Genomic DNA, 13,023 nt, shown 5'->3' with positions numbered 1-13,023 from the left:
ATCGTCATTATACGAACATATGGTTAAGACCTGGGCCAAGAGTTTCCACCTTGGGCGCAATCGGTAATCCAGGCGCAAATTGTGTTAGTTTTCAGAAGTGAATTTTTGCTCACGTTTCTGCTCAGACTCGTTTGCATATCATTGAGAATAAAATCTACCTTGAACCAGCACAATTGAACAGCATTTTAGAATGTAATTCTTGAAAAAAAAATCTGCATTCACAAATATTCCTTGATATATTTACGAGTGCTAACCTGGTGCAGTTTTATTAATACATCTGCAAATAGGTTCATCACAAAAAATAAGCAGAGAGTGCCGATTTGAGCACCTGTGAGTAACCAGATTTTAAATAATGGAAAGTGACTTTAAAAACTAAACAGAATCATTTGCTAGTTTCATTCATTTACAGTAGTCAGTTTCTTAATAAATTAATGAATAATTATTTGTAAACACTTTTAAAGGCGTTTAATAGTGCCCTTGTGGATAAAGAAAGGCTTGATTTTAAGAGCCTCTTTGAAGGTCCACAAATGGGCGCAATTAGAGAAAACTCGCCATGGTGATTAATTCGATCTTGGGGCGCGGACAGTTTTGTGGGCAGGGACAGTTTCCAGTGTGATTTTTTTAAAACTATCTCAGTAGATCACAGAAACCTGATTTGCATTGGATGTAATTTGGTGTTGAAATTTCTCGATCTTTTGTGCTGGTTTGGTCGATTTTGGGCTAATTGCCAGCTAAACCCAGTGGAAATTCCAGACCCTGGTCTTTCATTGATTAGAGCTATACACTACATCGAAACTGAGCCAAAACTGACCTTGAATGCTTAATGCTAAAATTCGAGAAAATACTCCATTTCCTAGCAGTGACATGCAGTATCTTGATGAGAATAGTTACTGAAAAGTTAGCACATGAAAAAATAAGCCACTTCCAAGATCTCTGAGCAAGCAATTTGCTTATGTGTGCGGTAATATAATAATAATCAAATTCGTAGACAGATTCAATTATCGTAAGAAAAAACACTGGTGGTTACATAAAATGGGTCAGAAGAGACCTATTGTCTCAAAAAGCTGGTTTGGATCTTGGGCAGAAATCAATGTGGATTGCAAGACAGAATTTCTCATTCTATCAACCCCCCCTAAGTTATTGGCTATTTGATCATTTGCGACTGGATGTAAAGACTGCAGTGAAGACAAGGGACGATAATTTTAGTTTGGGACATCTTTTAAAAAGACATTACTGCCTGTCAAAGAAGAACTGGATGAGAGCCCAACTCTGGACCACCATCAACCAGATGAAGAGCAACAAAGCCCCCAGAGTAGATGGAATTCCACCTGAAGCCTTATACACCAAACTCCATGAGTTTTTCACGGCCTGCTGGGAACAAGGTAGGATTCTACGTGAGTGTTGTGATGCTGTTATTATCACCTTATACAAAAACAAAGGAGAAAAGTCAGACTACTCCAACTACTGTGGGATCACCCTCCTTTCTATTGCTGGAAAGATCCTGACTAGAATAATTATGAACAGGCTTGTGCCTACCATTGCAGAAGAAAACGTCCCAGAGAGCCAGTGCAGTTTCAGAGCAAACAGAGGCACCACAGACATGGTATTTGCATGCAGACAATTACAAGAAAAGTATTGTGAGCAAAACAAAGGCCTATACGTCACTTTTATAGACCTCACCATGGCATTCGAACGCTGTGAGCAGAGATGGATTTTGGAAAATCTTTGAAAAACTTCAGGTTCCTGCCCACAGTGAAGCAGTTTCATGAACATCAGTAAGGACGAGTCAAGCAAAACAGCAACCTCTCGAGTCCCGTCTGTATCGCCAATGGCGTGAAGCAGGCTGTGCGCTGGCCCCGAACCTATTCGCCATCTTTTGCAGCATGATGCTGCAGTAGGCAACGGAAGACTTTAAGGAGGGAGTTTACATGTGCTTTCGGACCGCGGAGAACTTATCAACCTCAGGCATCTTCAGACTTACACAAAGACACAAGAAAATCTCATCCATGAACTTCTTTTTGCCAATGGCTGTGCTCTCCTGGCCCACAGTCAGTCAGACCTGCAACATATAACAGCATGTTTTTCCGAGGCAGCAGAACTCTTCAGACTAAAAATCACTTTAAAGGAAACTGAAGTCCAGCGTCAGTCTGCACCCCAAGAAGAATATAGACCACCAAGCGTTGTCATCGAGAGAACCGAGCTGAATGCCGTCAAGCAATTTACCTATTTGGGGAGCATAATTTTGTTTGATGCCACCATAGATAAAGAAGTAAACAGTAGGCTTTCAAAAGCAAACAGCACATTCAGCAGATTCTGCAAATGAGTGTGGAGCAACATAACCTCAGAGCACAGACCAAACTCAGTGTACAAAGCTGTAGTTCTCATCACCCTTCTGTATGACGGTGAGTCATGGGTCCTATACCGCCATCATGTACACCTTCTAGAGCGCTTCCATCAGCGCGGCCTCCACAGCATCCTCAAGGTCCGCTGGCAGGACCACATCACAAACATTGAAGTCCAGGAAACAGCCAACATCACCAGCATCGGGGCCATCCTCTGGCAAAGCCAACTGCGTTGGGCGGGTCACATTGCCCAGATGGACGAGAGTCGCCTGCCCGAGATTGTGTTATATGGAGACCTGACCACCGGTAAACAAAACAGAGGGGCCCCACGAGAATGTTTCAAGGACTCGCTGAAGAAGTCCCTCTCTGTGTGCCCCATCGACCATCACCAGTGGGGAATGCAGGCCATAGATCGTGATGCCTAAAGATGCTACATTGGGAGTGCTGCAGAGACCTTTGAGACTGAGCAAAGAACCAGTATGAAAGGGAAAAGGAGGAGAAGGATAGATCCATTTTCCCCCAGCATCGACTACACCTTCACTTGCACCCACTGTGGGAAAATCTGCTGGTCCCGGATAAGCCTAACTAGCCACCAGTCGGCCTGCAACCGATGAGTACAACCTTCCTAAAATCTTTGTCTGCGAAGAAATGCCAAGAGACTGCCTTATGTGGCAGATTTTGGACAAACTTGGTTCTTCCAGCAGTCTGCCCTGAAAACTCAGTCACTGTATTTTATTGTTTTGGACACCATCGTAAATCTGATTAAAATCACATTTTTAGTGCATATTTAAAATGTTTTTTAAAATAAAATTAAGATAAAAGTAGTATATTAGTAGGAGCTAATGAAATCTTGCGGTACATTTTGGCCTCAGCGTCGTTCCTGTTCCTTTAAATCTTGGCTTATATTGCTCAAATTGTGGAAGCTTGGAATGCTTTTTGTCCTGCACTGTAAGATCCTTTTATTCACAATTTTTTAATTAGGACCGCGGCAACTTAATAGTGTTTTATCTAGCAATTCAATCTGTAGGTTCTAAAATGAGCTTTTATGAGGTTGATCAAACGTCAGTGACTATACGATATAAAAGACTGTTAACTGATATTAGCAGAGAAACAGTTAACATGTTCAGATAACATTCCTCCGTTCGCCATGTTAATGGAGACAGTAACCCATTTAAATGAGCATGGCTAATGCCTCTATTAAACTAGTGTCAACAGTAATTTCTAGATTTACCTATTGTATTAACGGAGGAAGTGGTCAGTCTGGTAATCATTGAAGTTGGAACTGAGATACCGTTGCCCAAGTGCCCTGTTCTGAGCATTGTGGCTGACTTCTTAATTCAGGAAAACACTCGAGGGTTGATTCTGGTCTGAATTGGTTGAAACATAGAAAAATAGAAAATAGAAGCAGGAGTAGGCCATTCGGCCCTTCGGGCCTGCTCCGCCATTCAAAAAAGATTATGGCTGATCGCCTAATTCGGTACCCTGTTCCCGCTTTCTCCCCATATCCTTGATCCCTTTGGCATTAAGAAATATATCTATCTCCTTCTTGAATATATTTAATGACTTGGCCTCCACTGCCTTCTGCGGTAGAGAATTCCCAAGGTTCATCACCCTCTGAGTGAAGAAATTTCTCCTTATCTCAGTTCTAAATTGCATACCCCGTATCCTGAGACTGTGACCCCTGGTTCTGAACTCCACAGCCATCGGGAACATCCTCCCTGCATCTAGCCTGTCTAGTCCTGTTAAAATTTTATGGGTTTCTATGAGATCCCTTCTCATTCTTCTAAGCTCTAGTGAATATAGGCCTAGTCAACCCAATCTCTCCTCATATGTCAATCCTACTATTAGAATTAGAATTAGAACACTATTCCAAGAATCAGCCTAGTAAATCTTCTTTGCACTCCCTCCATGGCAAGAACATCCTTCCTCAGATAAGGAGACCAAAACTGCATACAATACTCCAGATGTGGTCTCACCAAGGCCCCATATAACTGCAGTAAGACATCCTTGCTCCTGTACTCAAATCCTCTTGCAACATACCATTCGCCTTCCTAACTGCTTGCTGCACCTAAATAATAATAAAATAAAAGCAAAATACTGCGGATGCTGGAAATCTGAGATAAAAACAAGAAATGCTGGAAATACTCAGCAGGCCCGGCAGCATCTGTGGAGAGAGAAGCAGAGTTAACGTTTCAGGTCAGTCATATTGCTGCACCTGAGTGCTTGCTTTCAGCGACTGGTGTACAAGGACACCCAGGTCTCATTGCACCTCCCCCTTTCCCAATCTATCACCATTCAGATAATAACCTGCCTTTCTGTTTTTACAACCAAAGTGGATAACCTTACATTTATCCATGTTAAACTGCATCTGCCATGCATTTGCCCACTCACCCAACTTGTCCAAATTACATTGTAGCCTCTTTGCATCCTCTTCACAGCTCACATTCCTCCCCAGCTTTGCGTCATCTGCAAACTTGGAAGTGTTGCATTTAGTTCCCTCACCCAAGTCATTAATATGTATTGTAAATAGCTGGGGCCTAAGCACTGATCCCTGTGGTACCCCACTAGTCACTGCCTGCCACCCGGAAAAAGATCCGTTTATTCCTACTCTCTGTTTCCTGTCTGTCAACCAATTCTCAATCCATGCCAGTATATTACCCCCAATCCCATGTGTTTTAATTTTGCTCACTAACCTCTTATGTGGGACCTTATCAAAAGCCTTCTGAAAATCCAAATACACGACATTTGTTCTCTGGCCTGAGAGTCAGCCAGATATGTTTTGGCTTGGCTCAGCTTGGTTGAGTTTTTTTCCTACATGTGTTGTGGTACAGATAAATATGTAAGTTCTGAATGCTCAAGAATGACTGTTTTTTTAACATCTCATATCCCATGTTAATGTTGTCAATGGTGGATCACCCAGTTGCTGCTGTTTGGGAGTTATTTTTGATATATCGTGTACATCTTTTTATTGTTTAGCTTGCACACTTAAACTTTATCTGTTTGATTGAAGCGTGACTAATACTGAATGTGCAAGGTCACTTCTCCCAGAAACAAGTATAACTGGAGATTGGCTGTTGTCAGGGTTAGAAAATAATTCATTCTCCTTCGGGTCCTGGGTTGAAATCCAGTCAAGACTGATGAGAAAATAGTCTGCCAAGGTCCTATATTATATTAGTGTGGGCAGGCTCAACCAGGTCCTAGTTAGACAAGCACCACAGCACAAAACTGTTGGCAATTTGACATTAACTTGCCAGTTTAAGTCATGCCACAAAGATGGCAAATGTGGGAGATGTAAATGTCATATTGGTGCATTAGGGCATGTTTTTCTGAGGTTAGGCCCACAGAGAGAAGATTTGTCTTGTGCCCTTCGTGTAACAATATCATAGGCCCAGAAATTCCTCAGTACTGTTCCTGTTTGCCACAGTTACTTCACTGGAAGTGTGGCAGTATCACCTTTGGCGCATGTAAGTGGGATTTCTGCTGCACTTACACTAACGTAACACTGGCTGAACGTGAGATAGACAGAGGAAAATCCCCGCCATATACCCAATCTTTCTAAACATGTTTACAATTTTCTTACACATAGGGCCAGATTTTGGAAGGGTTGCAGAAGTGGGAACGGAGGCAGGCAAGCCCACAATTCCCCACTGCCAGCCAGAGTGCTGGTTTGTCTGCATGGTTCCCATCTCGGGGCCACTTTCAAAGAGGCTGGTTGGGTGGGGGATGGCTACTCGCCTGCAAGCTGTAGGTAGCCAATTATGCCCTTTAAAGGGCCTATTAAGGCCACAGTGCAGACGTCAACTGGAATTTTCCAGTCGGCAGTCGGGCCCCACCAGGCCGAATCCCGGCCGATGAATGGAAGCAGCCACCCAGCAGCAGAGCCAGGAGCCAGCTCTCCATCCAGCACTTTTAACACCTCTGTGGCCACGATTGCAAGATGGCAACAACTGCAGGCGCAGGCTGCCCTGTGGAAAGCTTCCCCCTCCACAGTAATGGTCTGGCAGCTGTGGTCTCTTTTTATTTGACATTTTTTAAAAGTCTTCAACGGGCTTCTCCACCTTGAGGCGCCCTTTCTTTCCCCTACCTTTATCGGCAGATCCCACCTTTGATGATGGGGCTGCTAATCTTCCAGTGCTGGAGGGCCTCCTATTGGTCCTCTAGCTGCAGGAGCCTGCCTACCATCCTTATTTGGACAGGGCTCTTGGAGCAGCCACTTAATTGGCAGCCTCCACAAAAATTACTTCCAGGGTTCTGCCCCAGGCTGTTATGGGTTTCTGACCCGGAATTCAGCCCGGCATCAGAATTGGGACCATGGAACGAAAATCCAGCCCAAAGCGTACAGAGGAAATCATCCCCTTTGGTTAGGACACAGTAAGGGAGATTAAAGCCACCTGAATTCTGAGTTATGCTTGATCTGGAGGGGCTTGCTATTGATTTTTTGGCTGCAAAAAAACTGTTGCTTCACCAGGATTGACATTTCTCAGCTTGACGTACACAAATTTAACCCCCAGAAAATCCCAATCAATAATTAACGTGCTTTTATTTATTTAAAATACATCTGTACAGAGTTAGTGTGTTTTGATCAGATTGCATTTGTATCCAGAAAACAGTAAACATGAGGAAAGAATTTCTTTAATTGACATTTTATACTAAATGGTTTGTTGATATGGAACAAGCTGTGAAAGGTTAGATTTACACAAGCTATTTTAATGGCTCACCACCACCTTCTCAAGGGCAACTAGAGATGGGCAACAAATGCTGGCCTTGCTAGTGACACTCACATCCCAGGAAAGAATAAAGAAAATACACTTTTGTATTGAAGACATTTATCGATTAAAATTGGTGATATTCATCTGAGTATGGTGTCATGAATACGTCGATGCCAAATGATTTTTTTAATCCATCATTGGAAACCTGAATTAAACTTTAAAAAGAAAGCAGGAGACAGAGAACTGATAAAAGGTAAAAGCAATATACTGCAGATGCTGGAAATCTGAAATATAAACAGAAAGGGCAGGAAATACTCAACAGGTCAGGCAGCATCTGTGGAGAGAGAAGCAGAGTGAATGTTTCAAGTCTGTGACCTGATAAAAGGTCACTGCTAACAGCTAAAATGGCCAATGCAATTTGCATCTAAATACCCTACATACCAATGTATTGAGGTGGAGACGTAGGTCTGGGAAAATCTCCCACCAGAGAAATGGCTTGCAAATTTTGAACGAGCTACCTGCCTTGCCTTCATTAACAAGACAAACTTGGAACATTAACACTTGTGCAGATGAGCCACTCAAAGGGTCATCCTGGAACAATGGAACCCTGAGAAATTGCAATTCTTAGACATTATCCAATTAATTTGCAAAAGAGAGAATACACTGGGCCATCATGTGACAGTCCCTCCATCTGTGTGAAAACTTTCAGTTCCTTCTATCTACAGCAGAATGACCACTGAGTATGACCAGTGAAGGACCCAAGTGGGGTCTCCCTCTCTCTCTCCAAGTGACCTTGCAAGTTTGAACCCTGCCTGCTGGCGGCAAAACATCCAAATCTATCATTGCTGCAGACAAAGACCCTGGGAAGAAAACCATCTGCATCACTGTCTCCAAGAAAACCCTGAACCAGTTGGCCAGATCTGCCAGCCAGAAACTTCAGGACCACCGAATTCAGCTAGAACGCCACTGAATTACCAGATTCCACAGACTGTATATTCTTTTTTTATTGTTCCGGACTCTATTCTTCTCCACTCTGTAACCTATTTGTGTGTGTGTGATTCTCGCGCGTGTGTGTGTGAGTGTGTGTGTGTGTGTAAGTTGGAGCATACATAATTATTTTAATTAGATCAGGTTTTGGTTTTAAGTACAATAAACTAAGCTCTTTCTTGTTTAAATTCAAGAAAACCTGTCCAATTGATTCTTTTATGATCATAGCACATAAAGGGTTAAACACTCACTGAATTGGTAAGCATATCCACTGCTTAAAAGAAATAAACCCGGTTGTGGTCAAACAAGGAGAGGGACAAGAGGGAAGCCTTTGACCCCTCCTCACCTGATCATAACAACTGTCTAAGAAATCTCAGTGACACAATGGCCCGAGAATTGACAGGGCAGATTTTCTGAACCAGGGGCACAGAGTTTCAATGGGAAACCCAGAAGTCCAGTTTTCCCCACATGCAATGGAGTTTTAACTCCTCAGTGTGCATCTTTTTTTTCTATCCGGAAACCAGCCTGATTGATAAGGTTGGCTCCCAGTTGGGCAGGGAGCAGTACAGAAGTGGCTGGAGGCACAGGAGTAGGTAAAGAACCTGCTGCTGCTTTAGTGGAAGTGTGGGTGATGTCTGATCCCTGACCCCAGTGGGGATCCAATCCCCTACCAGGGAGGGGATCTTTGGATAGGTAGGTGGTTCTGATGTAGGGGGTGGGGGTATGCCAAGGAAGCAGGTAAGCTTAGGAGCCCAAGAAGAAGCACTCCTGTTCCTCCTGGCCCACAAGCAGTGCTGTAAAGACACCTTTTCCACATCACTGTCCTCACCTCCTTTGAGCTGCCAGGTTTCCCGAGGCCTGGGAAATGGGACTGGCCAGGCTTAAACCTGTAAAGCAGGTTAAATGTGAAGCTTCCAGCCTCATTATAATATTTATATGAACAATACGGCCCTGAGCAGGGTTTGGCTGCCCACCCCTCGTCTCTCCACCATTAAACCCACAAGAGGGTGCGTTGGATGAAAGTTGGCTCAGGTTGGAGATTTTATAAGATTTTTACATCTCACTCAACCCCAACCTACCTCTTTTTGGGGTTAAAATGACCTCCCATGGGTTCATATGGTGCAAATGGACCGCGATACTGAAGGGCAAGTTTTCTCTTGGGTCATACTTGCAATTAGAAAGACATCTGCAGTTGCTGCACAGATCTGATAAGCACACGTGGAAGGTGTCCCTGATGTCACATCTCTACCAAGTGACTCCATAGTTCTTGGCTAAAGGTGTCGCTGATCAGTGATCTGATACATCAGTTAAACAGCAAGGTCCCTGATTTGGGATAATATAAACAGGAGAAGTTAGGGGTTTGAAATTATAAGATATTTCCTATGATAATTGATCATGTTTATCTGAATCTTCCCTCTCAGTTGTTTTAGTGCCAATTTGAAATAAATGTGTGAACAAGCATATCAAAATAATGAAGAGAGGAATTTCAGAGAACTTGTTTGGCATTAACAACTGTGCATAATTTCAGGGCTTAATTTTCGACTTTAAAGCGTTTAAGGTCTAGATTTTACCAAGTCCATGACGTTGGGCTCCGTGATGGGGGTGGGGGGGAGCACCGGAAGATAGTTGCAGCAGAGGTCCACTGCGGAGGCCGATGCCAAGAGGGCCCGGCCTGATCCTCCTGGCAATGGCGAGGCTCTGTGGCGGCACCCCCCTACCACTGGGCAATGGGACCGGGATTTAAATAGATAAATTAATGAGATGAAAAAATTTAAATCAACTTACCTTGAATCTTCCGAGCCCGCTGTAATCTTCAGCGCAGTGGCTGGCACTCACGCGCCTTCAATTCCCCATTTGGGGAAAGCAGGCGAGACACTGGTGGGGAGAGGGGAGGAGCTAAGATATTTACTGTGGGGGGAGGGGAACAGGGTCAAATAAGCATCATCAGTGTAGGGGATGGTGGGAAGGGGTGCACTTTCAACTTTGTGCGGTCTGGGGGGTGGCGTGCAGAAGGTCAGGATTCAAAGGTAGGTGTTTTGTGGGGAGGGAAGGGCAAAAACTTACTGTAATTTTTATTGTTTTGGAGAAAGTTTGATAGATGCCCGGATGTGCAGGTTGTTCTCTCAACAGTTGGCATAAATTGTTAGGGAAGGGGTAGATTATCTGCCTTCTATACATTTAAATTAAGATTGCTGAAAATAGAGATATGTTGTTGAAGCTTTTCGTCTTGCACTAATCAGGACAAGCCACAAGAATAACCAATGTAAGGGAAAACAACAACTTATACTGCATGAGAAGAGAGTGCTGATTGGTTGGCAAGTGAACTCTGATTGGTAAAGGTGTTGCCATGGCAAATGCACCAGTTTACAGTGACTGACAGTTAACTGCCAAGCTTTGTTTAAAATTTAAACCAGGCAGCTTGACTCTGATTCCTCAGGGCAATGCCTTGACCAATGAACCAGCGAATGGCAGTAACTTATTTTGTTCAGCTGAAACAGGAGCAATGTGTGTATTCTTTCTGTCTGCAAAGAACAGGGCCCTGTGTATTAACATATGTGGCTTCCAGTACATGCAAATGCGCCACACTGTGAGCCCTACTGACTATCTTAAATTGGTTGTCAGCGTAATTCTTAGCACACTGGATTATTTAGCAAATGTTGTCCAATCGCAGAATCACATCTAATGTTGGACACTGTGTTTTGAGTTTTGCAAGCACGGGCTGGTTGGGTACGGCCAGTACCTTGCCCATTGCGAACACCTCTACCAATCAGAGTTCACATGCTAACCAATTAGCACTCTCTTATGCAGTATAAGTTGTTGTTTTCCCTTACATTGGTTATTCTTGCGATTGTCCTGCTGAGTGCAAGATGAAAAACTTCGACAACATGTCTCTATTTTCAGCAATATTCAAGTTCTGTACTACTAAACGACTGTAAATTAAGATTAAATAGGTTTACAAAGTGACCTGGGGAATCCAACAGACAACCCTGAGCTTTTTGCAAACTAGGGTCAACACTGCTCTGGGTTTATGCTCCGTGATGTGAGACTATGGCTACTGGGGAGTCTGATTGCAGTTTTACTCTGGAATTAATTTGGATCCTGACTCTGAATTTACATGGCCAATTTTGCATCAGTTTGAACGTGAAACAGCTTTGGAGCAGCGTTAAATGCACCTTAAAAAGCACTGGGCCCGTTGCTATGTTCACAGCTTTGAAGCCCAGCAAAAGCTAACACTGTAATTTTCCAATTACACTGATGATGGGTTTCATCATTTCTCAGCTAAGGAACAAATGATGCTCTGTCTATTTCATCTGTGGAAGCAGAACACTAGCACATTATAACCTACTCGTGACACCATCAAAGGGTATTCAAAATAAGCAGGAATGATAAAATGCTAATTTTCTCTTATTTTGTTTCTTAATGAATGCACTAATCAAAGTAATAGATAGTACTGCATGGGTCAATTATAAAGTAGAATGTTGGCTGTGAGCTGAGTCCTGACACCAGAAGCTCTAAAAGCAATAACGTGATATTTCCATTACCCTCACATTTTATCCATGCAACCTCTCCAAGAAAACCTGCTAATTTAGCACCAATTATTTCCTAAATCTGGATCACTGTAGTGTTCTGAATGTCTGTCTAATGTGAATTAGACTGAAACTGCCAAAACTCATTTAACCTGTGCACTGTAACACCCTTAGAAACAGCAGCCTTCCAAAACCTTCTGTCTGGGCTGAATGCTAAATTGGGTCTCAGAAGTAAAATAGCAGTGCTGTTTCTAACACACTCTACCACCTAGTACCCCCTACTATTAGAAACCCTATTAACTGGATTAATTAGTCCAAAAAAATAAGACTTTGCTTTCTGCCACAGTACAATAAGCTACCAGTTCACTACTACCACTATTATTCAGTCTATTTTACCACAGTTGTAAAAGGATATGTTACAATACAATACTATGAAAGAGTTTAACAGTAAGGTTAGCTGCAAGACAGATCTAGCAATTTGATCAACTGGGGAATCAATACTAACAGAGATTTGTTTACAGCAGTGTTGAAAATATTTGGTTCTACCTCCGCTGAATATTAATTTTGGAATTTTAATTTTGTCTTTGATGCTCATCTGTTGAAACGTTCTGCTGCTGATGGTGGAACTGTCATTTTAAGTTGGAAAAATGTAGTAGGGGGTTCGGACAAAATTCTGAAAAATTTCTGTGAATACTGAACTCCACACAGCCCCCTGCTCTCATGCCCACACTTCTGTCCTTGGCCTGCTACAGTGTTCCACTGAACATCAACACAAGCTCGAGGAGCAGCACCTGATCTTTCAGTTAGGCACTCTACAGCCTGAACATTGAATTCAATAATTTCAGAGCATGACTGGCCTTTTTTATATTTTTTAATTTAATTTTTTAACCATGTGCCTGTTTTTCATGTAGACAGAGCTGCTTATTATTCTGCCATTAACACTCTGTCTGGACTAATGCTTTGTCTTTCATTACAAGCATTAACACACTCTTTGCCTTTGTCCCATGACAGCTTTGTTATTTAATCTCTCCTGCCCCCTGCCCTATCACACACCTTCCCTTTTGTTCTCTTCCCCACCATCACCCATCCCCCTCACTTGCTTAAAACCTCATTCTTTTGCTGAATTTTTCCAGTTCTGATGAAAGGTCACAGACCTGAAATGTTAACTCTGCTTCTCTCTCCACAGATGCTGCCGGACCTACTGAGTATTTCCAGCACTTTGTTTTTATTTCAGATTTCCAGCATCTGCTGTATTTTGCTTTTAGTTACCCGAGTTGTACCTAAATGGGGAGGGGGAGCTTTCACAATAGTGTCTTTTTCAGCATTTGAATTCAGCATGGACTTCTTCTAAAACAATCACTGGTTCGTCATCGATTTTTACCTAATTACAATTTCACTGAGTGCCATGGGATGTTTTTATACATAAGGAGGTTTATACAAGTGGATATTGGAAAGCTT

This window comes from Heterodontus francisci, chromosome 33 (genome assembly GCF_036365525.1).
Source record: "Heterodontus francisci isolate sHetFra1 chromosome 33, sHetFra1.hap1, whole genome shotgun sequence".
Classification (NCBI taxonomy): Eukaryota; Metazoa; Chordata; class Chondrichthyes; order Heterodontiformes; family Heterodontidae; genus Heterodontus; species Heterodontus francisci.
The sequence above is the reverse complement of the archived record's forward strand: the minus strand, read 5'-3'. Positions refer to the sequence as shown.